We start from the raw sequence: 26464 nt of genomic DNA, 5'->3' as shown, positions 1-26464 counted from the left end.
ACTGGGAGAGTTTATCAGTGATGCCCGAATGTGGGAGTGTATTGAAGGCCTTTGTTAAGTCAAGGTAGTTTGTGTGCACAGATTGACCTTCATTTATGCCTCGCCCTGGTGATGCTTTTGAAGAAGTCTACCAGGTTTAACAGGTATGCCTCTTTGACAAAACCAAATGTGTCAGATTAAGGGTATGGAGGTCATCTATGTCCTTATTTATAGGGTTCATGATGATTTGTTCCATGGCCTTACAGATAAGGCTGGTTAAGCTTATGGATCTGTAGTTTCTGTAGTCTGAGCCACACTTTTAATATTGTTGTCAAGTGGCATATGACGAATGGAAAAAAAAACCTTGTTACTTGTAAAACTAGCAATAAAGGGTCAGTGACATGAATGCTGTAAGGAGCAGCTATACTGTCACCTTAGTCAAAATACCTCCTGCATGACAGTGAATGAGTGTCTGCATGTATATATATATATATCCACAAACACACCACATGTACAGGTGTGTGTACATCTATGTATATAAACAGACACACAAACAAATTCAGAGACAGGTTTGTGTGTGTGTGTGTGTGTGTGTGTGTGTGTGTGTGTGTGTGTGTGTGTGTGTGTGTGTGTGTGTGTGTATATATGTGTGCATTTTTTTTAGCCTTTTTTATGGGACTCCACTGAAATGGGCCTTTGGCTCAGTTTACTAACCTGGATAACAAATGTCAAATAAGAAAATAAATAAAAATGCACACACACACACACATATATATATATATATATATATATATATATATATATATATATATATATATATATAGATCTATAACAACATAAAGATATACAGCAAATCCATTTTAATCAACCAAAGCAATGCATATGATAAACACATAATGACATGGCATATGCATTTATTTCTTTAAATTATTATCTATTTCCATCTTGATAAGGGGGTAAGTGGTCTCATCAACACAGCCATTTAAGTTGCAAAAAAGGCAAGTTTGAGAAAAGTTATGTGAATTCCAATATTGGAGGTGAAGTATGCCATTAAAACAAGTAGGTGCACTGCATACAAAGGCCTAATAGAATACATGCATTATTACATATCCAGCCTACAACAAGTAGGTGCACTGCATACAAAGGTTTAATAAAATGCACGCATTATTACATATCCAACCTACAACAAGTAGGTCGCTGCATACAAAGGTCTAATAAAATACACACATTATTAAATATCCAGCATGATTCTGTGGTGGTACAGTGGTAGTGTTGTTACCTCACAGCAAGAGGTTCTCCCGTTTGATTCTCGGCTTGGCTTGGGAGTGCCTTCTGTGTGGAGTCTGCATGTCCTCCCCGCGGTTGGGTAGCATTCAAAAGACATGCATGCGTAAATGTGCATGCCTTTGTTGAAGGTTGGGTGTTGAGATGGCACCTCGGTGTTTTGTAAAAATCTACTGCCTATCATGAGCGGACCGGAGTTCCGCTGTGGTGACCCCTTTTCCAGGAAAAAGCTGAAAGACAAACAACAACAATTAAATATCCAGCATATACAAATTTGACTGACATTCAAGAATGCCTTGAATTACAAGCCGGTCAGTAAGACATAGCAAGACTGGTTTTACAACTACATGAATATAAACTTAGATCACATATTTCATACATGCTTATGCACACAGATAGGGAAATAGAGAGAATACATTTACCTCAACTTTCAAATGGTAACCAGTGTAACTCTACTGCAGTCAAATATTCAGCAAAAGAGTGAAAGATCCCAACATTTTACCACCATGCAGGAAAGATAAAGAAAATAAATTCAGTGGAATGAAATCCATATTATAGAGACAGTTACTGTGTGTGTGATTCATGAAGGGTGTCACCTATTGGGAAAATACTTTTAGTACAGTAACAAGATTCAATTTCACAGTTGTCTAACATTTTTTTTTTTATTGTAAGATTTTATTCTTCTAGAATCTTAGGATATTTGCAACTCAGTGGATTTGTTTCCAAGACGAAAATGTCCAAAGCAATGCTTCCTGTGAAATGTGGAGAAACTGTCTTATAAATATATGTCTGCATGAGTACATGCACTAATAAGCAACACTGTTGCAGAACATGACAAATAATTACCAGTGAAGGGAAAAAAAGCATGTAGCAACAAATATAAAACAAAAGCAAACAAAAGAAAATACAATTGCCTAAGTTGGGATAAGCTTTCCACTAAGTTTTACAAAAAACAAGCACATACTAAAGATGTAATTTCACTGCTGCAAAGGCTGCAGGTCTGAGTTTGACTAGATGGCTTCTCAGGCTGATGCTAAACCAGTCATTCAACTGATAGTCTCTGGGTAGGGGAGGGGAAGTTCAAAACAACAAATTAAATTCTAAGCAGTTCCTATAATAAACATCCAACTGTGAAGTTTGTGAAATCTAACCTGCAGTATGCACACAAGCTTGTCTGAAAATTCTGACTCTGTGTGAATATGTGACTTACACTACACTAAAAGGTAAACAAAATAGTCTAGCAAGCAACTGATTTTAGAAACAAAATAATTATAAGAATTGCATTACTGCTGTGCATTCTAGAGTAGCAGCAGCAGTCTGGTCGTAAAATGTCTGAAAGGCTACTTTTCTGAATGGATAAAATGCACAGATTAGACCAATGACTGGCTCACATGGAAAGCTGTTTTCAGTGGAGCTGCAATTTGAGATGGAATGTGGCCAACTCCTTTGAAACTTCCTGCAGGCACACTTCCCCTACCCCTCTCAGCCACAGGTGAGCATGCTCAGAAAGACAAACTTGAAAAGTAAATAAAGGCTGGATCAAAACAAAAAAATCCCTGGGATTGTCCCTTTAAGGTGTGGAAGCTGCACTGAATAATTCTAGGTGCTTGTTCAGGATTCACATGGTGCTTGTTTAGAGCTACTCTCATGTTAAGCCACTATGAATATGTTGCACTGCCACCTCTGATACCAGGGTAATGTTTTAATCTTTCTATTCCCGCACTGCACACTAGCAGTATCTGATCAATTACAACAGAGAAGTATGCAAGCGATACACCACCTAAGCATCATTTGCCGTGCAGAATGTACAAGTATGCATACCAAATTTCTGTGTTTCCAAACATCAGTGTTACTACACTACTACTGAATAAAATGAACATATTGAAATGTAACATGACCTGTTACCAGATGTAATTAAGATTTTTTTTCTGTATAAACAAATTTCCATGATTCTCTGGCTGTTTGGTTTGATTCACTTTACTGGCTACCTGTAGAGGTTTGCTCTTTCTTAGCAAGTTGCAGTAAATATTTTGTTATCTGGTTGTTTACCTGGTTAGTTTGACTGGGCACACTATGAACGTTTCCAGTGGCATCCCGGGGTAGAAGCTCAAAATGGTGCCATCTCAATGGTCTGACCTTATACTGTAGTCCCTTAACTGCTGCCTTGCATATCTTGCATAAGGCAGATCTGAATTATCCATTGCAATGTCCAATTCAGTGTTTCATCTACAGATTGTGTGCCTACTGCCAAAATACATTGCCTAGGTTACAGTAAAAAAATAACATTGCAATAGGGAATGGATGGCAAACCAAATAAACTAAGACAGTCATGATTACAGCACCCAACATTAGAGTACAACTTACGATTTCCTATCCATCTACAGGTTGTGGTAGTAGAACCCACAGCCATATGCATAAAAAGCAAATATACTCATCGATGTACTGCTACAATTGCTTTCAAGTGCTGTAGCACAATCACTGATGACCATATGCTAAACAAAACAAAACAATTACACATTGAAAACGGATTTCACATCAAGACAGTGACAAAAATAATGGCAATGCAAATACAGTCAGAAGGAATTCAGAAGAAACTGCACAACCTACAAGCTCTGTAGAGAATACAGAAACATCGGATTTGTGACATTACACAGACATGGTTTAAAGCCACGGAATGTACTCTTGTCAGTGCAAGGCTAAATTGCCTTGCACACATGTAGACCATGAGGCACAAGAGAATGGGACATAAGGTGGAAATGTGTCTCAGTCTTGATTAGCAACAAGTATTCTTCAATATTTTTCAAACCGGATGACACCCAGGCATTTACCCACATGCAAATAACTGGAGAGAGTGTCCCTTACCATATCTGAGCAAGCTACAGGTCATCATCTGTGGCACAAGAAATCACAGCTCAATATAGGAATGAATGCTGATCATCATCTGCTGTTAAAATCAAGTAAAAACACTAACACCCTATGCAAAAACTCAGAATAAGTTTTGCAAGGATCTGCCAATGCACACATGATAATATGCTGATTATTAGTCAGAGAAAATCAAATGTAATGTTCTTTGGCACCCCATAATAGCTTGCTAAAACTCTGCACCTGACAATAACTGACACATCAGGCAATATGCTGCCTGTAGTAACAGAGCAAAAATATCCAGGATCACATTGGACCCTACTCTCTTATTAACAAACCATACAGATAATATTAGCGGAACCTTAAATAACTAAATTTATGCTACAAGCTCTCATACCTTCTCACCTCCAGCATGTGCACAACCAAAGCTATAAACATACTTATCCCAAAAACTGAGCATGGGCTCCCTTTAATAGCTCTTCACTCTACCACAAATACAAATAGCACTTGTACTGTTATTTTTACAAAGATCTGTAGATTTGAATTACTTGCAGAACCAAATATGCATCTTTGCTATTTCCTCCAATGCTTCAAGTAGCTACCCATCAATGAAAGAACAACCTTTCTACTTGGTTCAAAGATATAGAAATTATTAAAATGGGACTTTGTCTACCTCTAAAATCCAAACTACATATTAACCAAACTCTTATCTGAGAGACAGTCAGGAAGATGGCCTAATACTTATCAGATCATGTTTCAAGACAACCACAGGAAAACATGCATTCTCAAAGCTGGATTCAGCAGGTTGGTATAATCTCCCAGGAGTAGCTAGGGAGCAAAGCAACCTGGAAGCATTCAAAACTAAATTAATAGAACTGCTGTGGGATACCAGATGCCTGTGCTATTGTGACAATGGCTAGTCAGTTCTTGATGTTGGAGTGAATGGCTAGCCATTGCATACCATGCCTATGCCAAAGCACACCTGCACTATGACTGTAGCATTGATATATGTATGGTAAATAAAGCCATCCTAAGGGAAAGTACTTTGGATGACATTATCATTATGTTGAATGGTGCTACTGTTTTTAGCAAAATGGATGTGAAGGCAGGTTACTACCAAATGGAGGTGAATCCTAAGAACAGAATAACAAATACATTTTTAATCACAAAGGTCTTAGAAGATACAGGAGTTTAATTTGGGTTGTAAGATTGGTTGCAGAAATTTTCAGATGTATAATATATTTTATCCCAGGCATTCTGAATGTTAACATTTTCTTTGACGATGCAGCCTGTGGCAAGACACAGAAACAATGATTCTATAAGCCAAGTTTTACAAATATGCAAATCATTTTGACATTAAACTGAAATGCAAATTTAATACATAATTTCTCGAGTTTTATGGTAATATATGTTCAAGGAAGGAAGGGTCACCAAATCTAAATACAGTTAAGGCAATATACAACATGTCACCATACTGAAACGCAAAAGTAGTAAGATGTTTCCCAGGCATGGTAAATTACAATCCCTTGTATGGGTAGCTCTTTAAATGATAACTGCCTTTATAAGGGTTTTAAGATTAGTAATTTAAAAAGTGTTAGTATGCCACGGTGGTATGGCGGTAGCATTGTTACCTCACAGCAAGAGGTTCTCCCGTTCGATTCTCAGCTTGGCTTGGGAGTGCCTTCTGTGTGGAGTCTGCATGTCCTCCCCGTGGTTGGGTAGCGTTCAAAAGACATGCGTGCGTAAATGGGCGTGCCTTCGTTGAAGGTTGGGCATCGAGCTGGCACCTTGGAGTTTCGTAAAAATCTACTGCCAATCATTAGCAGACCGGAGTTCTGTTGTAGTGACCCCTTACCGGGAAAAAGCCGAAAGACAAACAACAACATGTAAATAAAAAGTGTTAATATGGTGCATTTTATTTTTTATGAACAGGAGTTTATTACTTTACTGATCGCTCTCTCATACACCCATGCAGGCACTTCAAAAGACATACACACACTCTCCATGCATTCCTTTACTGATCGCACTCTCATACACACACGCAGGCACTTTTACATTCATACACACACTCTCCATGCATTGCTTTACTGTTCACTCTCTCACACACATGCAGGCACTTTTACATTCATACACACACTCTCCATGCATTCCCTTACTGTTCGCTCTGTCATACACACACGCAGGCACTCCTACATTCATACACACACATTTCATTATCTCCCCACGCACTTGCAATCACTGCCCAAACAACACAAGAATCAAACCGACTACCCTTATGTCTGCAGAGAGACATATTTTACATAAAAAAAATTTGTAGGTGGCAAATAACCGATGGGAGAACACAGCAACATAATCGAGTGTTTGTCGGTGTGAGCATGCAATTACGATCTAACAAGCCAGTACTTTACACTCGCTAAGCTGTTTAGCGAGTATAAAATAAGAAAAAAAAAGTAAACAGCTAAGCGAGTGTAAAATAATGGCTTGGAAGTTCATAATTGCACAGTCGTGCACACACAAAACTTCAGACATCACAGGGCCATGAAGAAAAACAGTTGCTATTGGCAACCAAGACCACATGGAAGAGCTGGCAAAGGAATGCCACAGGAAAGGAAATTACATAAAAAAAAGAAGTACAGGGCATTAAAGGAGTAAAACAGTGCCAATTTGCAGACATAAGTGGGACTAATGCAACAGACAATGGACAGCAAGTTTTTTCATTACACCTTCTCACTGAACATATTACAAGACTGCACAACAACTACCCATATTGAACAGGAAATCTTTAAGGTAGTCAGTGGTACTGCTCTTTAGGAAAGTTAGAGAAAATAACTTCGGAAAGAAGACAACTTTATAGTAATAATTGCCACTGATAACCAACACCACGCAGAACAGCTAGAATGCTGCCACAAAGGCAAACAAATATAAAAAAGTACAGTACTAAAGCGCCACAGTTCAATACCAAGTGCATACATGTATCCACAACAGTTGTTTGGTCAGCAGGACCCAAACAGGCAATGTTTAAACATTTTTGGATGCACGTGTGAACTTATGCAGCGCAGCGACCGAAAAGCCAGGAGAAATGAAGATGCCACATTAAAGAGATACTGATACTTTGCTGTCAAACAATGTATTTCTACAAAAAATGTCATACTCACCAGTATAAATCCACGAGGGAAGCTGATGCAGAAAGAGACTCACACAAGGTTCCAATAGGGAAATACAGCGTACTGGAAACACAATGCTAAAAAGAAGTACCCTACCTCCTCCACTTGTATTTGAGTACTCAGGCTGGGGGAAGGACAAGGGAGCCATGACATCACAGAATGGGTGGGTCTTATTATTTTAGTTAGAATCAGATGACGGCTGTGGTGATGTCACTTTGGGGGAGGGAACCGATTAAAAAAAAAAAAAAAAGTACCTGCACTGCCTGACCTCGATGATGTCAGTAATTGGGCGACTCCAGCAAGCTTTATTCAAACGTGAGAGAATCATTTTGTAAGTGAAACCATCACAGTATGAGAAGGTAGGCTTCTGTTACTGAAGTAAGGGGAATTATAAAAATTGTAAATGCTTTATTGTTGTTTCTTTACAGAGGACAATGTAAATATGGAGGAAAAGGGCCTTGAAGTTGAGGAATACATTAGAGAAACCTGTTGTACTCCTTTAATAAGCAATTAAACTCTGTGCTACTAAAATTCTTATGGTTTCCTCAAAAACCAAGAGTCACTTATTCATGGCATTACAAAAACTGGGAAGATGGCGGAATTTTGTTTACAAATTTAGAACTATATGCAGAGTCAGTAATACTTAAAATAATAACTCAATGGGTAAATCCTAAATATGAATCAAATTGGAAGAATCTTCACATAAGTGAGCTCCTAGGCAACTCAGATATAAACATAGAAAACACTATATTTTCAGAAACTATAAAAGTTTATCTAGTCTTAAAGGATTTTATTTATAATACAAACAGAAATTAAAAAAAAACTTCTTCATTTCTTAAATATATATTATCCCAATTTAAAAAATAACTAAATAAAACTCATATGATGAAAAAAATTTAACTTATTATTATTTCCCATAGCATATACAAAGGCATGCCTTGATTCGTTTAACATAGCCAAAATTAATGACATGACAGAAAATAGTTTAATTTTTTTGGCATCAATTTTTAATAAATAATAACATACAAGAACCATGTCTGCTTCTGGCTAGATATAAAAATAATAATAATAACTGGCTAAACATTCAGATTTTTAGAGAATATATTGTTAATGAACTTAAAAAATCTCAAATATCAAACATTGCATTGTTTCCTAAAATATTACTACTCCTTAGTGAAATAAATAGCTTGAAAAATAACATTATTTCAATATCTAAAATATACAAAACATTAAAATTAGACTTACAAATACCAGAAGGTTCGTTATGGAACTATCCAGAAAAAACTAATAAAAGAAGTTTTTCAGAGAATGTTAACACTTTAATTCTTAAATCAATTAACTATACAACATCATCACCCTTTTGGAAAATATTCTCATGGAAATATTTACATAGAACTTTTATCATTCCTTATAAAAATTGCAATAATCTGAAAGAATGACGTAAACAAATGCTGGAGATGTGAAGAAACAATAAGAGCAGGTTGGGAACATATGTTTCTTAAATGTAAAAATGTAATGCATTTAGGGTTGCCACCTTTTCAAATGGCCAAAGTGGGACATTTTTGGTACAAACATCAGATTTTACAGGCCGACACATACCCACGGTCAGTACAAAGGTTAGAACTTCACTTTTTTGCCTAAATAAAAGCTTATTCTTGTAGCATTTTAGTTGCTTATTCTGTTTCTTGTAACATTTAGGTATTTTAGATACAGAATAACTGTTTTATGCAACTATTACATAAAATATAGGAAATAATTTTGTCCTAAAATCTCAGGACATTTGCCATTTTTACAATTTTTTGTCAGGACACAACTGCCCAAAGAGGGACTGTCCCTCGTAAAGTGGGACGGGTGGTAACCCTAAATGCATTATTGGCAGAATTTAAAAACTTTATAAAAGCACTGTGGTCAGACAAATGTGAACTTTCTAATTCTCTGATACTATATAATGCCCCTATACATACATGTATTCCAAGAGTTCAAGTTCATCTCCTTTAGTTGTTACTTGCAATTGAAAGGAAAGTTATTACGGTAAATTGGAAATCTAAAAATATCCTCTTATTCACTGAATTTATCTCACTAGCCAAGATTGTATGTTATACGTAATTGCAAACTTTAACTTCAAGAACAAACAAAATGACACATAAAAAAAGTCATGGTTAAAACTTAATAAGTTACTAGACAAAATGTAAGTATAAAGGTTTTTATTTTGTTAATTTGTTATGCACATTGTATATAGTTTTTACTGGTATATTCTTTAAATGTTACTATATTCTATGTATAAGAATTTGTCACTTAAAATTAATAAAAAAAATTATTAAAAAAAAGTGAACAAGATTCTGAACTGGATGTCAAATCAATCTCAGACTGAAATGAAGAACAGAGATGTATGCACTAACAATATATAAAACTTTTTATTATTATATTTACACATTTTTCCTACACAACAAGACTCTGCAATTGAAACCATAACCGTTAAAAATACTGAAATTAAAGAGCAACTTCACTCTCTAGTGAAGCAGAAGGCCAAGGACTCTACGTAAGAACAATGAAGCGTAGAGTACAGATGATCAATGGCACATATATAGTGTGTCTGCACTGCATAGTAAGACTATAGTACTACTCAAATCATTTAAAAAAAATGAAGAACAGTGCTACGTTTCCAAAAGAACACCCCCTCCACAAATCAGACATGAGAATGACAGTTTACATCTGTTAGCAGCATATACAAGATACAAGGTTTCTGTCTGTAGACAACTATATCCTAGCCATGATATACTTTTGTCTATATGCTGCCAGTAATGTCTGTAAAGCACTACAGATCCTGCATATTAAGATGACAGAAAGATGTGAAATAAAACACACATACCTTTTCAAGTGGTAGGCATTATCAGTCAGAGCTATGTGCCAATATTTATAAACATATATAGATAGAAAAAGGGACAGACAGATATACATATAGATATAATGGCAGGGGCATATATGCAGTTTTTGGAAATTCACAGCAGTAGGTTCCCAATGTTGATAACTGCTATACTATGTATGTAAACAGGTTTTGAACTTTTCATCCTATACTCTGCTGTGTGCTGTGTCCTTTCACTATCTGACAGTGCTGTCCACAGCAGTTTGGGCTATGTCTGTGCTTCCACTATGGCACCACCAAGTATTACACAGGTCTTTCAGTCTTCTGTGTGCTCCTGGTCTAAGCAACAGGTGATCATCTTTGGGAAATTGTCATTTCAAATCTTCTTGATACCCACATCGCATATACCTGTGTTCTTGTGCATCTGTCTTCTACCTTGCTCCCCATTTAAAAAACATTTCAGTTTATGTTCATGTTTTGTTTCACACTTCTTTAAAAGTACAAAATCAGTCTTTTCAAATTTCACACAGAGAAACTTAGTTTGCTTTAATGCTGCAGTGAGCAGTTAAAACAAAGCATAATAATACAAACTTAAGAACATTCTACAGAAAAAGGCACAGAAATGTTATAGTGAAAAACTATTTCAAAAGTAAACCCAACTGATTTTCACTGCTTCTTTTCAGTACCTCATACAACTATCCCTCACATAGTAACGAAACTCTAAGAAATATATATCACTGGCCAAAACATACAGTAAAAATACACCCTGCAGACGTCTAAATGATAGAAGAATATCCAAAGACAAAGACAATATCAAAAGGTATTTTGTTAACAAACCTCTTTTAGGGGAAAGGATTGAAGGGTCATCATCAAGTTAATTGTGACGTCCCCTCAATGGGCCAGTAATCAAGGAGCCTGACTCCTTACCACTGACACTGGAAAGGGATATTCCTTTGGAATACAAATGGATACGCTCAGTATTTCCAGATGCAGCTCTCTGCATCAAGCACAATATCTCTTTAAGAGAACACAGGGAACACACTCAGCCTGGGGTCTGATTTCTCTCCCTCTCTCCCCAGGTCCCCAGTATGGCTCCCACTGACACAGCTGCAGAGCTAAGTCCTCAGCAGAGGGGTGTCCAAGCAAAGTCATCCACCACTCTCTCTCTCTCTGTGAAATGAGTGCTTTGTGACCCTGCTCCAAGTAACAGACACACACACACACACACACACACACACACACACACACACACACACACACACACACACACACACACACACACACACACACACACACACACACCTGGGAAAGGCTGGCACAGTTTTACTAGCTATGCCCTCGTCTGCACAGACTATAAGGTAGTTAACCCGCCACCAGACACCTCAAAGCCAGCAAATCTAAGGCTCTTGGAAGAGTACCCAATTATACAGAGTGAAATTAATATTAATACAAATGGTAATGTTGACCAAACAGCCAAGCTTTCAGGAGTGGTCGCAGTGTCACCAAAAGATAGAATTACCCTCAAAAGTTAAAACAAGTTCTAAAGGACCAGCCGCAATGAAAGGTATAAATATATTTAATAACAAATAAGAAGAGAACATGAAAACACAAAATATCTATTTATAGTAAACACCATAGTTTCAATCACAGAAAATATTAAGAATAACATAGTTGGAAAGATTCCCACAGCTACAGAAAAACAATACTTAACTACTGTCACTATATTTTTCTGACTGATCTAGAGTATTACTGTTCCTACTCACTTAATGGAGCAAGGCAAGACAAAGTAAGTGAGGGATCATTTTATGCCAGGTTCCAAGAAACAGGCTACCCTGAGACTTCTGTCTCAGCCAATATTGAAACATTATTTGTGTACAGAATGATATCACATACATCTGGTCATCTGACTTCTGATTCCCATGCAACCCCTCATTGCTAGAAACTGCCAGGATTTAGCACCTATATATCTATAATACATACAGAGGCGTTTTGCTCAGATCTGGTGCAGCTTCTGGAAATCATAAAACAATTATAAACTTTTACTCTTTCTACTCAGAGTAACAAACCAAGCACCTTACAAACACTGTGTCACTGGCTTTATTCAAAACTGTGAGATAACATCTTTAAGACCTAGGCCCAGGAATTTAATTTTCTTATTTTTTCTCAAACTCAGGTGGATTGAGATTAATCTCCTCTCTTTCAGTATCCTCTGTTGCAATATATACACTTAAACAGTAAAATAATACATGAACATTTCTTTTCTTTCCAGCAGGGCACACTGCTGATACATTTTTCACGAGCCACTTTACAAATACATTTTCAACAAAAGCATCTGTGCAAATCAATTTGATAATCAAATAACACATAATCCTTAACTAAATTCCAACTAGCTGTGCTGGTATATGTTACATATCCACTACCCTGCTTCTACTACCATAGCTCATAACTCACATCGTCACATTAATCACAAAACTTTTTTTTTTTTTTACTGTGTAAATGCAGTAGGTGCATGTGTGTCGTTTGAGGGTAACTCAGGAGAAATGCCTGGTTAAACGACTTGCTCAAAGTTTTAAAGTAGAAAAAAGAGAAGGTAAAAAATCAAACTCGGAACAACATGACATGAATTGTCTGTGATAAACTGCAACAGAAAATACAGCCGCCCAACGTGGGGCTCGAACGCACGACCACAAAATTAAGAGTCTCATGCTCTACTGACTGAGATAGCCAGGCTGTCTAGCAATAACTGCTTTTACTAAATCACTGTAAAAGGAAACACTCTGTATGAGCCTTGTCCTTCAAACTTAATCTTTAAAATATCTGCCAGTTCTGTAAAGTGATGACTGGATGCCTATTGGTATACGTTTTCAATTACTATGTCCTTCAGGATCTGCTGATCTCATTATAGAAGCATGTCTTAATTATTACACTGAAAAAGTGCTAAACACTTGTAAATGATTAGTTATCTGCCAAACAGATAATTAAATTAAAAGTCTGGCAGATAACTAGTTGCTTTAAAATTGTTTAACAAACTCTAGTTCCCTATCCTGTCACATATCTGGGACTTCTGATCACCTGAAGAAAGTTTAGCCCATTTTTCTGTGGCCATCCACTGGACACCAAAAGACATCATCAAAGTGATTCAAACATCCCTGTCAAGAGACTGGGGAAGCTGACGTTTGGTTTCCAGTGCTGGTGGGACTTTTAAAAGTTAAATATCTGGTGAAAGGCTTATACAAAACATTTCTTTTTACAATAAATTAGTGATGGCAAGCATAACGACGCCATTGGGGAAACCTTAAGCCTTTCTATTATATGCTTTCTTTGTTCTAAGCCTGATCTTTAATGAAGGCAAGAATTAAGCAACTTACATGATGGTGGAGTACATGAACACTAATTACAAGAAAACGCATATGTATAGTACATGCAAATCGCAACAGAAACTTCCTATTATGCTTTCTTTTCTTGCCAATTAATCTCTATAAACCGGTATTAGAGATGAAAATGTGAAGTCTTAAGAAATATATTTTAAAACAAATCTGAAAAGTACTAAATATAAAATTTTGATTCAGGACAATTTATTCTCTGATTGTTGTCTAACACTCCGGACACCCTCACTCAGTACCTACTTCACAGCCTTACCAAATACATTTCTCTGCTCCATACTTTATTAACTAACTACTCTAACCCTATACCTTCTAATTTATTCTTTTCTAAACCTCATGCAATTAACTGTGTTGATAACTGCTATACTATGTATGCAATCACAAACTTTTTTTTTTTTACTGGGTAAATGCAGTAATATGTGAAATGAGTGCTTTGTGTCTCTGCTCCAAGTAACAGATACACACACACACACACACACACACACACACACACACACACACACACACACACACACACACACACACACACCTGGGAAAGGCTGGCAGTGTTTTACTATCTATGCCCTCATTTGCACAGACTATAAGGTAGTTAACCTGCCACCAGAAACCTCAGAGCCAGCTACTCTAAGGCTCTTGGAAGAGTATCCAATTATACCGAGTGAAATTAATATTAATGCAAATGGTAATGTTGACCAAACAGCAAAGCTTTCAGGAGTGGTCGCAGTGTCACCAATAGATATAAGTATCCTCAAAGATTAAAACATGTTCTAAAGGACCAGCCGCAATGAAAGGTGTAGATATATTTAATAACAAATAAGAACAGAACATGAAAACACAAACTATCTATTTAAAATAAACACCATAGTTTCAGTCACAGGAAATATTAAGAATAACATCGCTGGTAAGATTCCCACAGCTACAGAAAAACAATACTCAACTACTCTACTATATTTTTCTGACTGATCTAGATTATTACTGTTCCTACTCACTTAATGGAGCAAGGCAAGATAAAGTAGGTGAGGGATTCTTCTATGCCAGGTTCCAAGAAGCATTCTACCATGAGGCTTCTGTCTCCGCCAGTATTGAAACATTATTTGTGTATAGAATGATATCACATACATCTTGCCGTCTGACTTCTGGGTTCCATGCAACACCTCATTGCTAGAAACTGCCAGGATTTAGCACCTATATATTTATAATAGATACACAGGCATTTTGCTCAGATCTGGTGCAGCTTCTGGAACTCATAAAACAATTATAAACTTTAACTCCTTCTACACAGAGTAACAAACCTAGTGCCTTACACACACTGTGTCACTGGCTTCATTCAAAACTGTGAAATAACATCTTGAAGACCTAGGCCCAGGAATTTAATTTTCTTAGTATTTCTCAAACTCAGGTGGATTGAGATTAATCTCCTCTCTTTCAGTATCCTCTGTTGCAATATATACACTTAAACAGTAAAATAATGCATGAACATTTCTTTTCTTTTCAGAAGGGCACACTGTTGATAAATTTTTCACACGAGCCACTTTACAAATACATTTTCAACAAAAGCATCTGTGCAAATCAATTTGATAATCAAATAACACATAATCCTTAACTAAATTCCAACTAGCTGTGCTGGTATATGTTACATATCCACTACGCAACTTCTACTACCATAGCTCATACCTCACACCGTCACATTAATTTTTTTACTGGGTAAATGCAGTAGGTGCATGTTTGTTGTTTGAGGGTAACTCAGGAGAAATGCCTGGTTATACGACTTATTCAAAGTTTTAAAGTAGAAAAAAGAGAAGGGAAAAAATCATACTCGGGACTACATGATGAAGTTCATGACAAGAATTGTCTGTGATAAACCGCAACAGAAAATACAGTCGCCCAACGTGGGGCTCGAACCCACGACCCTGAGATTAAGAGTCTCATGCTCTACCGACTGAGCTAGCCGGGCAATCTATGATAAATACTTTCCCTAATTCACTGTAAAAGGAAACACTTTGTATGAGTCTTGTCCTTCAAACTTAATCTTTAAAATATCTGCCAGTTCTGTAAAGTGATGACTGGATGCCTATTGGTATACGTTTTCAATTACTATGTCCTTCAGGATCTGCTGATCTCATTATAGAAGCATGTCTTAATTATTACACTGAAAAAGTGCTAAACACTTGTAAATGATTAGTTATCTGCCAAACAGATAATTAAATTAAAAGTCTGGCAGATAACTAGTTGCTTTAAAATTGTTTAACAAACTCTAGTTCCCTATCATGTCACATGTCTGGGACTTCTGATCACCTGAAGAAAGTTTAGCCCATTTTTCTGTGGCCATCCACTGGACACCAAAAGACATCATCAAAGTGATTCAAACATCCCTGTCAAGAGACTGGGGAAGCTGACGTTTGGTTTCCACTGCTGACAAGACTTTTAAAAGTTAAATATCTGGTGAAAGGCTTATACAAAACATTTCTTTTTACAATAAATTAGTGATGGCAAGCATAACGACGCCATTGGGGAAACCTTAAGCCTTTCTATTATATGCTTTCTTTGTTCTAAGCCTGATCTTTAATGAAGGCAAGAATTAAGCAACTTACATGATGGTGGAGTACATGAACACTAATTACAAGAAAACGCATATGTATAGTACATGCAAATCGCAACAGAAACTTCCTATTATGCTTTCTTTTCTTGCCAATTAATCTCTATAAACCGGTATTAGAGATGAAAATGTGAAGTCTTAAGAAATATATTTTAAAACAAATCTGAAAAGTACTAAATATAAAATTTTGATTCAGGACAATTTATTCTCTGATTGTTGTCTAACACTCCGGACACCCTCACTCAGTACCTACTTCACAGCCTTACCAAATACATTTCTCTGCTCCATACTTTATTAACTAACTGCTCTCACCCTATACCTTCTAATTTCTTCTTTTCTAAACCTCATGCAATTAACTGTGTTGATAACTGCTATACTATGTATGTAATCACAAACTTTTTTTTTTTACTGGGTAAATGTAGTAATATGTGAAATGAGTGCTTTGTGTCTCTGCTCCAAGTAACACACACACACACACACACACACACACACACACACACACACACACACACACACACACACACACACACACACACCTGGGAAAGGCTGGCAGTGTTTTACTATCTATGCCCTCATTTGCACAGACTATAAGGTAGTTATCCTGCCACCAGAAACCTCAGAGCCAGCTACTCTAAGGCTCTTGGAAGAGTATCCAATTATACCGAGTGAAATTAATATTAATGCAAATGGTAATGTTGACCAAGCAGCAAAGCTTGCAGGAGTGGTCGCAGTGTCACCAATAGATATAAGTATCCTCAAAGATTAAAACATGTTCTAAAGGACCAGCCGCAATGAAAGGTGTAGATATATTTAATAACAAATAAGAACAGAACATGAAAACACAAAATATCTATTTAAAATAAACACCATAGTTTCAGTCACAGGAAATATTAAGAATAACATCGCTGGTAAGATTCCCACAGCTACAGAAAAACAATACTCAACTACTCTAACTATATTTTTCTGATTGATCTAGATTATTACTGTTCCTACTCACTTAATGGAGCAAGGCAAGAGGAAGTAGGTGAGGGATTCTGCTATGCCAGGTTCCAAGAAGCATGCTACCGTGAGGCTTCTGTCTCAGCCAATATTGAAACATTATTTGTGTATAGAATGATATCACATACATCTTGCCGTCTGACTTCTGGGTTCCATGCAACACCTCATTGCTAGAAACTGCCAGGATTTAGCACCTATATATCTATAATAGATACACAGGCATTTTGCTAAGATCTGGTGCAGCTTCTGGAACTCATAAAACAATTATAAACTTTAATTATAAACTTTAACTCCTTCTACACAGAGTAACAAACCTAGTGCCTTACAGACACTATGTCACTGGCTTCATTCAAAACTGTGAAATAACATCTTTAAGACCTAGGCCCAGGAATTTAATTTTCTTAGTATTTCTCAAACTCAGGTGGATTGAGATTAATCTCCTCTCTTTCAGTATCCTCTGTTGCAATATATACACTTAAACAGTAAAATAATGCATGAACATTTCTTTTCAGAAGGGCACACTGTTGATAAATTTTTCACACGAGCCACTTTACAAATACATTTTCAACAAAAGCATCTGTGCAAATCAATTTGATAATCAAATAACACATAATCCTTAACTAAATTCCAACTAGCTGTGCTGGTATATGTTACATATCCACTACGCAACTTCTACTACCATAGCTCATACCTCACACCGTCACATTAATTTTTTTACTGGGTAAATGCAGTAGGTGCATGTTTGTCGTTTGAGGGTAACTCAGGAGAAATGCCTGGTTATACGACTTATTCAAAGTTTTAAAGTAGAAAAAAGAGAAGGGAAAAAATCAAACTCGGGACTACATGATGAAGTTCATGACAAGAATTGTCTGTGATAAACTGCAACAGAAAATACAGTCGCCCAACGTGGGGCTCGAACCCACGACCCTGAGATTAAGAGTCTCATGCTCTACCGACTGAGCTAGCCGGGCTATCTATGATAAATACTTTCCCTAATTCACTGTAAAAGGAAACACTTTGTATGAGCCTTGTCCTTCAAACTTAATCTTTAAAATATCTGCCAGTTCTGTAAAGTGATGACTGGATGCCTATTGGTATACGTTTTCAATTACTATGTCCTTCAGGATCTGCTGATCTCATTATAGAAGCATGTCTTAATTATTACACTGAAAAAGTGCTAAACACTTGTAAATGATTAGTTGTCTGCCAAACAGATAATTAAATTTAAAGTCTGGCAGATAACTAGTTGCTTTAAAATTGTTTAACAAACTCTAGTTCCCTATCCTGTCACATTTCTGGGACTTCTGATCACCTGAAGAAAGTTTAGCCCATTTTTCTGTGGCCATCCACTGGACACCAAAAGACATCATCAAAGTGATTCAAACATCCCTGTCAAGAGACTGGGGAAGCTGACGTTTGGTTTCCACTGCTGACGAGACTTTTAAAACTTAAATATCTGGTGAAAGGCTTATACAAAACATTTCTTTTTACAATAAATTAGTGATGGCAAGCATAACGACGCCATTGGGGAAACCTTAAGCCTTTCTATTATATGCTTTCTTTGTTCGAAGCCTGATCTTTAATGAAGGCAAGAATTAAGCAACTTACATGATGGTGGAGTACATGAACACTAATTACAAGAAAACGCATATGTATAGTACATGCAAATCGCAACAGAAACTTCCTATTATGCTTTCTTTTCTTGCCAATTAATCTCTATAAACCGGTATTAGAGATGAAAATGTGAAGTCTTAAGAAATATATTTTAAAACAAATCTGAAAAGTACTAAATATAAAATTTTGATTCAGGACAATTTATTCTCTGATTGTTGTCTAACACTCCGGACACCCTCACTCAGTACCTACTTCACAGCCTTACCAAATACATTTCTCTGCTCCATACTTTATTAACTAACTGCTCTCACCCTATACCTTCTAATTTCTTCTTTTCTAAACCTCATGCAATTAACTGTGTTGATAACTGCTATACTATGTATGTAATCACAAACTTTTTTTTTTTTACTGGGTAAATGCAGTAATATGTGAAATGAGTGCTTTGTGTCTCTGCTCCAAGTAACAGATACACACACACACACACACACACACACACACACACACACACACACACACACACACACACACACACACACACACACACACACACACCTGGGAAAGGCTGGCAGTGTTTTACTATCTATGCCCTCATTTGCACAGACTATAAGGTAGTTAACCTGCCACCAGACACCTCAAAGCCAGCTACTCTAAGGCTCTTGGAAGAGTATCCAATTATACCAAGTGAAATTAATAGTAATGCAAATGGTAATGTTGACCAAACAGCAAAGCTTTCAGGAGTGGTCGCAGTGTCACCAATAAATATAAGTACCCTCAAAGGTTAAAACATGTTCTAAAGGACCAGCCGCAATGAAAGGTGTAAATATATTTAATAACAAATAAGAACATAACATGAAAACACAAAATATCTATTTAAAATAAACACCATAGATTCAGTCACAGGAAATATAAAGAATAACATCGCTGGAAAGATTCCCGCAGCTACAGAAAAACAATACTTAACTACTCTTACTATATTTTTCTGACTGATCTAGATTATTACTGTTCCTACTCACTTAATGGAGCAAGGCAAGATGAAGTAGGTGAGGGATTCTTCTATGCCAGGTTCCAAGAAGCATGCTACCCTGAGGCTTCTGTCTCAGCCAATATTGAAACATTATTTGTGTACAGAATGATATCACATACATCTTGCCGTCTGACTTCTGGTTTCCATGCAACCCCTCATTGCTAGAAACTGCCAGGATTTAGCACCTATATATCTATAATAGATACACAGGCATTTTGCTCAGATCTGGTGCAGCTTCTGGAACTCATAAAACAATTATAAACTTTAACTCCTTCTACACAGAGTAACAAACCAAGTGCCTTACAGACACTGTGTCACTGGCTTCATTCAAAACTGTGAAATAACATCTTTAAGGCCTAGGCCCAGGAATTTAATTTTCTTAGTATTTCTCAAAGTCAGGTGGATTGAGATTAATCTCCTCTCTTCCAGTATCCTCTGTTACAATATATACACTTAAACAGTAAAATAATGCATGAACATTTCTTTTCTTTCCAGCAGGGCACACTGTTGATAAATTTTTCACACGAGCCACTTTACAAATACATTTTCAACAAAAGCATCTGTGCAAATCAGTTTGATAATCAAATAACACATAATTCTTAACTAAATTCCAACTAGCTGTGCTGGTATATGTTACATATCCACTACGCAACTTCTACTAGCATAGCTCATAACTCACACCATCACATTAATCACAAACTTTTTTTACTGGGTAAATGCAGTAGGTGCATGTGTGTCATTTGAGGGTAACTCAGGAAAAATGCCTGGTTAAACGACTTGTTCAAAGTTTTAAAGTAGAAAAAAGAGAAGGGAAAAAAATCAAACTCGGGACTACATGATGAAGTTCATGACAAGAATTGTCTGTGATAAACTGCAACAGAAAATACAGTCGCCCAACATGGGGCTTGAACCCATGACCCTGAGATTAAGAGTCTCATGCTCTACTGACTGAGCTAGCCAGGCTATCTAGTGATAAATGCTTTCCCTAATTCACTGTAAAAGGAAACACTTCGTATGAGCCTTGTACTTCAAACTTAAAGGGACAATCCCAGAGATTTTTTGTTTTGATTCTGATCTTTGTTTACATTGTCAGTGTGGCTTTCTGGGCATGTCCCAACTTTGGCTGCAGGGGTTGGGGGAGGGTGCTTACAGGAAGCTTCAGATGTGTTAGGCAGATTCCTTCTCAAATTGCAGTTGTATTCACAACAGCCCTCAGTCATGCATTAGTTTCAACTGTCCTTTTTATCCTCAGAGAAACTAGCTTTTCAGGAATGTTATGATCTGACTTGCTAATACCCTGCAGGAAAGCATCTGAGCAGTGCAAAGTTAAAACATTGGTAAAGAGAATTTTCAGTTAATTTCATATTTTATTTTGTGCTGAATTCTAAATGCTAGCTAAGTACAATGATTTTATGACACAAATGCCCTAGCTTCTGTAAAAAACATCTAAAAGATGCACGTTTCAAACAGTAGTAGAAACAGTCGTGTTTCTTTTTTCATGTTCAAATTGATCTCTGAATACTAGCCAAGTGTGATGGTTTTCTTACCTGCTAATAGCTCTGTAAAAATGCATATGTATTCTAAAGGGTTTACACATGAGTAGACAGTCATCAGTTCCTTTTGTTTTGTAGTCTACATTGTTCATATAAACTCAGAAAGCTGCTAGAATAACACAATTTGTGTTATCATGCATTTTCTGAAGGATAAGAAGTCTGAGCTCAAATATATGTCATTATTTAGTGACTTTCTTCTTCACTGATTTGGAGGAAAACTTCAAATTTTATGAAGAACAGACCAAAAACATCAGATGAAAATTTGAGCATTCTGCACAACTCTGGACAGTTGAGAGGTATGACACACTCATGCATTCCTTTAATTTCATATTTTATTGTGTGCTGCTCTCATGCATTTTCTGCTATACATACTGCATGCGAATTATTGGTTGCACTGTATGATATGCTCTTAAGCAGTTTTATTTCTCTTTCTACCTACAACTGTATGCATTATTTGTACTTGATTCCACTGTTATCTGTAGACAAGTAACTGAAATGATACAGTGTGTTTTCTTTTGTCATCATTCCGTCTGTATTGCCTGATGAGTGGCTAATTCCGTCTGACAATCCTTAGTCTTACATGAAACATTTCAAACTGTTATTGCTGTTCCAAGTTACTCACAAGAAGGCAACATCAGGGCAGTGACACAGCTAGAATCCTACCCTCTTCACTACCTCATACACTAATACCTTGCCCTTCATGGCAAATCAACACAAGATAGATCACTTTCCTTGTATGTGTGCTGTGTCATGACTTCATATACTACTTTTGCACAATTATATACAGTGTCATTGTAGGGCTGCCACATCTTCTGTTGCCAAAGTGGGATTTTTGTATGAAAATGTGAGATTTTGTAGGACAAACCACACCTACAACCAGTGCAAATGACTGGACGTCAGTTTACTGCTAAAATAAAAGCTCATTTTTTTTTTTTAGAATTTGATTTATTTATGCTGTTTCATATAATATTTGCATGTTATAAAGACACTATAATGGATTTATGCATGTACTGAAAGAAATGTAGAAACATTTCTGTCCTAAAATTCTCATTCTCAGCAATTTCTTGCGGGATCATTAAAGTATTTCTGATTCTGATATTTGACATTTTTTATGTTTTTTCACAGGACACAACTGCTCATGCAGTGGCTGTCCTGCATAAAGTGGGACATGTGATGACCCTGTGTTACTGACATTACTGAAGGTACGCAGCACACGTTGGAAACCTGTTCTCTAAAATAATGCTGGTCAGTGCTGCAATATAGCAAAAGCAATGCCTTTTGGCTTTTCCCGGTTAGGGGTCGCCACAGTGGAACTCCAGTCCGCTAATGATTGGCAGCGGATTTTTACGGTGCCAAGTTGCCAGCCCGATACCCATCCTCCCACGCACGTCTTTAAATATCACTTGACCAAAGGGAGGACATGCAGACTCCACACAGAAGGCACTCCAGCTAAGAATCGAACTGGAGAACCTCTTGCTGTGAGGTGACAGTGCTAACCGCTGCACCACCATGCTGCCATATCTGTCTAGATCAAAACTTCTCTTTTCAATACAAGGGTTACGTTCTAACTTTGTTATAGGGGGGTGTTAAACATGAGGGTCCATCTGTCTTTTGACTGGATTACTGAGATTATACAACATTATATTCTTTAATCAAGCGTCAATAACTGCATAAATAAATAATAAATGTACTTGAAACAGTGCAGCTATGCTTTAATACACATGCTATTCCTGATCATACAAGTCGTGCTTTTCTTCCTTTTGATTGTCACTCTCTGCTACAAAACAATTGTCACGTGCTTCATCAGCTTGTTAGCTTTGTCTAGCACTGATTTTTTTTTTGGTTATGCCTAATATTTATTTATTTATTTATTTATTTCCAGTTTGATTACCGGGGAAGTCTACTGGGCCCAGAGAGCCTGTTTTCAGTGGAGACCCAGGGAGAAAACCTCCATGAAACAGATTACAGTAAAGATAGCAGTCCAATAAAAATAAAAGTACAAGTCCAAATGTGAGGTGTCAGTGTAATAAAGTTGTGAACCCTCCCATATTATTTATTAGCTATCTAGACCACTATATATCCATTTCTAAGCCATTTGTTCTTGTTTTGGCATTATGAAAAGGACACCGTACACTATCACATGCCAACCAGCAGTTTTCAGCCTCAGCTGTGTAGCCCCCCTGCATTTCTAGGGTGTCTACCACAGACACACCTTTAAGTGATCTGTGAGTGTTACTCCAGTAAAGTGATTTACATATTTGTGTGGCATCGTGGGACTCTGCTCCAATCATTCCTGTCAAAGAGAACAGTTAGCTGTACTTTGAGATCTCTTAAATCTCAAAAGTTTTGCATGTCTACTGTTGTGAGTGTCTAGATATGCTTCATGAAGCAACGTCATGTCAGCCCCTTTTACCCATACCCTAATCCATTGAATTCTTCCCTCTCTGCTGGGAAAAATCCTATACTTTGAAGACATATCTTAAAGGTATCATCAGTTTTACTTTATAACCCTTCTGTATGCTCTCCAGGCACATCCACCATGTAATGGCAGTCTGTTCGCTACCCACGGTAGTTGGCTTAATTTCCCATTAATGGTGCTGCAATATAGCACAAGAGAGCTATAAACTCCTGAATCTGCCACCCTTCAGATGATATATTAAACTGAGGTCCCATTTGCCAAAGAGGTGTTAGCTCAGATGGATGCAAGGATCTTGTGTGTTTGTTGGAAATTTAATGCTCAGCTGCAGTAACTACACCATTTTGAATGTATATAGTTTGAACTATGTTTCGACTTTCTGTATGAGTGATGGTGAAATCTGTACATTAACATTTTCTGTTGGTTAGACCATGTATTTCTACACCATATACTACACAAATTTGGGTACAGCAGATTTTGCTCAGCTTGTAGGTTTCATTTTCAGTTACTTTTGGGTCCAGTTTAATCAAAATCAATAGTATATATTTATGCACGTGAATATTACATAGTGTGAAAATTCTTGCCATATGATATGTCAAATTGTCAATAAACTGAACAGACATAAATGTAAATACCATTGATGTAAATATAGCATTTTGTACATTGTCTAAATAATAATGCTTCTTTAAAACAGACCAATATATTTTTGTAGTAGATAGAAAGGTTTAGTTAATGAGCATTTATTCTATTACAGATGGGCTTTAGGCCTGTTAGAGAAGCTGGTATCTTAATGATGTGGGCGTTTGGGCATGGAATTGTGGTTTGTAGGAGTGTGCTACAAAAAAGAAGACCTTCCAGAATACTCCAAGGAAGCTTAGATGTCTCTGATTAGGAAGTCAAAAAAGAAGAAAGATGATGAAAAACACCTTTAGATTGTGACAAAACTGGTTTGAGAGACTTTTTTTGTGGACTAATAGAAATAGCCCTTTGTGTAGTTCTGTTGCTTCAATGTATACAGAGTCTTCACCAGTATTTTTTTTTTTTTTTCAATAAAGATTCGTTACTTTATGGAACAGTGGTCTCTGTTGCAGTATTTTACGCCAATGTGAGTATGTGTGTGTGGTAACCACCCAACTTCGGCATCTGTGTAACTGTTCTGTTTATAATCTTTGCAACTGTCAAAAATTTTCAAGAGAGTAAATTCATGCTAACTCTAACAGGGAAAAATACAGGGATAACTCCCTTCCCCTACAGTGATATCCACAATCCTTCATAGTGGTCCAACAGTTGTAGCAGAATTTATAAGATGCAATGAGCTTTTACTCATGAAAATTATAATCTCAACTAAATGTTTCCTGCTGAAAACCATCCACCATCACTAAATAGATAAATCTAAAAATGAAAATTGCCACTGAAGTGGTGCAGACAGATAAATCCTTAATTACAGCCCAGCTGCCCTGCTCAAGTGGCATAAAGGGATAAAGCCCTAACCATGGCTCAGCTCACTTGTGTTTGATTAGTAGCTTGGGTGACAGAGAGCAGCAGGGAGGGATGAGAATGCCCATCTTGGGAGGGAGGGTGCTCACTGATGATGCTTCATAAGGTGAGGTTTGGTCAATACAGGAGAGTTGTCCTCAAATATAGTCAATGAGTATGGGGATGGGGAAAGGGAAAGCAGGTAGGGCTTATAAAAAGAAACTCCCCAGGAAGGAAGCACAGATGGCAGAGCTCCCAGGGTACCTTAAGGATCCATGACTGCATCCACAAAATCAAATAAATGGCTCGCACTTCATGGAGAGAGCAAAAATACCTATATTAAAGGTTAAAAGACAGACCGGTTTTGGCCTAAAACAGGCCTTTATCAATGTAAAAATAAAACAGAAGCAACTCCATTATCTAAAGAACCAATAGGAAGAAACATAAATAATTCATTAGATCAGACAGTCACCTAAAGATACAAGAATATATCATCACAATTGAACAGCCCTGTTATCACCAAAAACAGTAAAAATATAAATGAAAACAATAATAAATAGACAAAAATGCATTAATCAGTGCAAGTTATAAATGTTCATCTAAACCTGGTGGAAATAATCCACCAAGTCTAATTATCCAAGCTTTTTCCTTTCCATTTAATAGCTCTTGCCATCTGGTTTTAATACATTTCTGTCCACCCACTCTGTCAATAATCTTCTTCTTCTTTCGGCTGCTTCCATTAGGGGTCGCCACAGCAGATCATCTGTTTCCATTTCTTCCTGTCATCTGCATCTTGCACTGTCACACCAGTCACCTCATGTCCTCTCTCACCACATCCATAAACCTCATCTTAGGCCTTCCTCTTTTCCTGTTACCTGGTAGCTTCACCTTAGCATCTTTTTCTCAATATACTCAGCACCCCTCCTCGGCACATGTCCAAACCAATGTAATCTTGCCTCTCTGGCTTTGTCTCCAAACCTTCCAACCTGGGCTGACCCTTTAATATACTTATTCCTAATCCTGTCCACGCTTGTCACACCCAGTGCAAATCTTAACATCTTTAACTCTGTCACATCCAGTTCAAACTCCTGCCTTTTTGTCAATGCCACTGTCTCCAACCCATGTAACATAGCTGGTCTCACTACCCACCTGTAGACCTTCACTTTCACTCTTACTGGTACTCATCTGTCACAAATCACTCCTGACACTCTTCTCCACCCACTCCATCCTGCCTGTACTCTCTTCTTCACC

General features: G+C 37.1%; 1 protein-coding gene and 3 non-coding genes across 5 annotated transcripts in view; 1 reads left to right on the top strand and 3 right to left on the bottom strand.

Annotated features, from left to right (window-relative positions):
* DGKE (diacylglycerol kinase epsilon) overlaps nt 1-26464 on the top strand; it is a 1358385-nt gene that overhangs the window by 1065983 nt on the left and 265938 nt on the right. The window lies entirely within an intron of this gene.
* Nucleotides 15417-15489, bottom strand: TRNAK-CUU. The gene has a single exon. It is a non-coding gene; the product is annotated as a tRNA-Lys (tRNA).
* TRNAK-CUU lies at nt 18029-18101 on the bottom strand. Its single transcript has one exon. It is a non-coding gene; the product is annotated as a tRNA-Lys (tRNA).
* Nucleotides 20659-20731, bottom strand: TRNAK-CUU. The gene has a single exon. It is a non-coding gene; the product is annotated as a tRNA-Lys (tRNA).

Source organism: Protopterus annectens, chromosome 12.part0, assembly GCF_019279795.1.
Source record: "Protopterus annectens isolate FY-2018-M chromosome 12.part0, PAN1.0, whole genome shotgun sequence".
Classification (NCBI taxonomy): Eukaryota; Metazoa; Chordata; order Ceratodontiformes; family Protopteridae; genus Protopterus; species Protopterus annectens.
Note: the sequence above shows the minus strand (reverse complement) of the source record. Positions and strands in the feature narration are given on the sequence as shown.